This window comes from Nanorana parkeri, unplaced genomic scaffold, assembly GCF_000935625.1.
Source record: "Nanorana parkeri isolate BGI_ZX_2015 unplaced genomic scaffold, ASM93562v1 scaffold3216, whole genome shotgun sequence".
NCBI classification, from domain to species: Eukaryota; Metazoa; Chordata; class Amphibia; order Anura; family Dicroglossidae; genus Nanorana; species Nanorana parkeri.
In genome coordinates, this window is record NW_017309484.1 from 41,669 (window position 1) to 45,700 (window position 4,032).

At 42.7% G+C, this 4,032-nt stretch overlaps 1 protein-coding gene across 1 annotated transcript in view; it reads right to left on the reverse strand.

Moving 5' to 3' along the window:
* The window catches only part of LOC108802922 (zinc finger protein 850-like), a 25,072-nt gene that overhangs the window by 19,017 nt on the left and 2,023 nt on the right, over positions 1-4,032 (reverse strand). The window lies entirely within an intron of this gene.

Sequence of the window (4,032 nt, forward strand, 5' to 3'; positions counted from 1 at the left end):
CAAAGCAGACACTGACCTGTGAGGTAGATCTCATATTAGAAGTCCAGCAATGGCGGATGTTTCCAAACTCCCTCCACAGGACACTGAACTCGTCCAGATGAGGAGCCCCTTGGATGTGTGTTGTAAAATGGAGATGGGAAGTGATGTCATCATAGAGCGACTTGTGTCTACAATGTCATGAGATGTGTGCTGATGTCGCAGGATTTGAGACACAGGGGGTGTGAGATAGAGATGTCCAGTTCCTGAACGAATCGTTCTTTTGAATGGATTCTATTCAGTGATCTGGTGGAGTCGATTCAGCTGAGTGAGTTGATCGGTTTGCAGCAGCTCCGTGTGACGCATGGCAGAGACTCTAGCTGGCTTGTAATATGACCCTGGAGTGAAAGCCAGGCTTCTGCCAGCCCCTCCCCCCTGCTCACCCCTGCAACCAATCACATTCTAGTCACAGTACACGGAGTCTAATCACATGAGTCGGCTGAGTCTAAGAATCGAAGGAATCTACTAGTTAAAAGAATCAAATGAGTTTACTTAGTTAGTGGACTCATTTGATTCTTTAACCCCTTCGTGACTGACGACGTACAGTGTACGTCGCCAGCATCGGGACTTTTGCCGCCGGGAGTCTGTTTAAACTTGTAGAGCCGACTGTCGGCTTTACAACAGAAGCGAACTCGGTAAACTCTTTTGATTCTTTGAGTTAAAGAGTCCCCACCAGGAGAAGAATACACGAATCAATGAGCAGGTTGCAGCAGTGATCAGGGACAGAGAGAGTTTGGATTAGAGGAGATCCTCATTCAGATTGATGGTTTAACCCTTTAGGATCAAATTGGCTTCTCAAGGAGATATATATATATATTAAAAGGTACAGACATCCCCCTGACACATCTGTCTCATTCAGTAGCTATATAATAAAATGAGAGAGCGCCTTTTTTTAATAACATAAAAATACATTTAAACCTCCTTTTTAATTATATTATTTACCCCTCCAGTCCTACGTTTTTCACACCCCCGGGATACTTGGATTTGTTTAGTTCCGACAACCATGACCTCTACAGTGGGGCAGATAATTACACATTTACACATTACACATTGGTTTTAGTTTTTATTTTATTCTTTTTCACTTAACATTGTTTCACTTAAATGTATTGATAGTGTTAGGATCAATGTTCCCCAGGAGCTGCCCGACACCCTTCTCTGAATCAGAGTCCTCGGATTCGGATCTTCTATGAAGGTTCAGACAGCTCCTGAGCTTCGGTTCATTGGTTTGTCAGCCGACTCAGCCAGTGAACCGAAGATTCGATTCATGAATCCGTTCTTTTGAATGAACTGATCCAAATGAACCGATTCATTTGAAAGATCCAAACCTCCCATCTCTAGAAGGGAGGGCGGGGGGTTGGGTGCAGGAGGTTGTCCATTACACACAGGGCTGTGTACTGATCGCTGCTCTGTGGGGTGGGGGTGGGGCGGTTTCAGTCACTTATCTGCTTTCTTTCAGCCGGAGCGATCTCCTGGAAGCCGACCTTTACACTGCAGTACGGAATATCTAAGGAAAACATTCCCATCAACATTAATGAACATGAAACATTTAAATTGCTTTATCCTCTTTTATAAATACCTTTTATGTTTATATTTTGGGGCCGCAATGCAGTGGGCGGCCATGTTTGAAGAGTGAAAAAGTCGCTCCTTCCGTAAGGTCAAATACCCTCCCAGATCAGCACCAGGTGGTGACTAATTGCTGGAGACACCTGCAGGTGAGCACTGGAACTGCAGGATCAGGTTCCAGCTCCACACTGCCACCTGGAGGTGCTCTGGTCCCTGACAGGCCCCCATGGGAAAAAACATTTGTCCAGTGGCCCCTGAGTGAAACAAGTTTGAGACCCCTGTATTACAGGGTGACTTATTTTTGGCCAGGCAGTGTATATTTATTATTGTTCTATTCATATATTCTTTTATCTACAAATTTACATCTCACATTTAGATCTGTGCTGGGAGAGACATCGGACTTGTTCCTGAGGTCCATGCCATCCTGGCCTTCCTGGCACCTCCAGCAGTCATAGGGCTCCTCTGGTACTCCTTCCCAGATAGCTCCAGACCCCACCTGGGTCCACATCTGGCCTCCTGCAGGCTTTAGGCCTAGTCCGCGTCTCCAGCCCTGTACATCCCACCTCCAGGCTAAGCCCAGGGGCGGACCTCTGGAGCACATGGCTATTCCTGAGTATTTATGCACTTCCCAGCATGCACCACTGACCATGAAACTCCTAGTGATTGGCTGGTGAGGCATAGACACTCCTAATGTTCCCCTATTGGCTGCCTCACTCTCTTGCAGGGACACCCATCACTACCAAATCCATCATCTGTTCAAGAAATTCGTCAACATTTGACACGCCCCTCAATATTTATTTTATTCTTTTAATTAACATTTCAGAAATAAAATCAAACGAACATTTTCATTTTCAAAGATTCTACAAGTAATAATAACACAATAATCGCATCCAATTACAGCTGTCATCAAAATTCCTGACCCCTCCCCCATTGCAAATCAGGTTTATGGGCAAAATTTACAGACTTTCCGCTGTTTGCAATGAACCAATCAAACAAAAGCAACTGAAATCGGTCAACATAACGAATGTATCAATGTGGTTTCCTCCAAATTCAACTCAAAATGTGACTTTTAATGACTTCTGCAGTCTCAAAATGATTGAACCCCTTCATGGCAGACATCTTTAGTACTTAGTGAGGTAACATTTTGCTTTACTGCGAGGTAGCAAGCAGAATAAAATAAAATGTAACAAAAAGACAAAAAAAGATAAAAAATAGTTTAAAAAAATGTTTACAAAAATAAATTTAAAAAAGTAAAAGAAAGAAAAATGTAAGAAAACAGCGTGGGGTCCCCCTCCCCCTCTCAAACCACTTTGATGACACAACTCCACCAATCTACAAATAATTATATTCAAATTATAAGAACAATTATTGGCTCAGGAAACAAACCCAACGAATTGCTCCACTAAGTTCCAATCACAGCCACCCGAGACAATGGATCCCACTCACTCTCACTGGGGCCTGTTGGGAATCCTTTACCTTGTGTAGAAGAACCCGTATGAGATCCTCATTACCTTCAATAATTCTCCAACACTCTCCACCTGACACCATTTTGGGTGATAAAAGCATAGAGAAGTATTGCGGGGGGGGATCTGATCTGTATCCAACTGAGAACAAAGAGGACTAGAAGACAACCTGAACATCCCCCCCGTCCCAGATTTTGACCCAAAGCTGTAATCACTGAGACCAAAGAATCTCCACATCAGTGGTAAAGTAAGGTGTCTGCAAGCAGTTTGTACTACCCGTATAGATCGGATTAACCCTTTCGCTGCCAAGCCCTCCGGAACATTTTACACCTGAGCTGGGCGCGCCATTTTTGCAATTTTTCCCATTGATTGATTTTCGAATGCTGCGTTTGTAAAAGATCCCCAAACCATATATTTCCTGAAAGCGCAGGCCCGGTAGAATAAAAAGAGGGTGCTACTAAATTTGTAGGCCCTGTGATAACTGCGCAAATGTTTCTCAAATTAACATTAAACCAATAAAAATAAACAATTCAGTTTCAGCGCACAAAAAAAAAATATTTTCTGACTAAATCTAAACGATAAAACTGTACGGAGTTCATAAATAACAGATATTTTGACATTTGAAATTGCGTCTTTTTTCGAACAGATAAAAAAATGAAGGAACGCAAAACTGTAAATAAGCGACTTATGCTATAAATGGTTTTTGCGTGGTGTTAGTGTTGTGATAAATTGATCCCGGCGTATATTTAATTACAACACAAGGTATCACAACGCATGGCAATGCGTCACAAAGCTTCGCCAATGCGCTGTCACAGATAAATTATAGTTTTTTTTAAAGTAAAAAAAAATATATCTCATGCACTGCGATGCGTTCTAACAATTCATTGCAGCGCATGTGCATGGCGTACACCACAATATGGTGCATGTGTATGTTATGTGTGTGGTGCGAGGGGTTTGTGGGGTTTTGTTT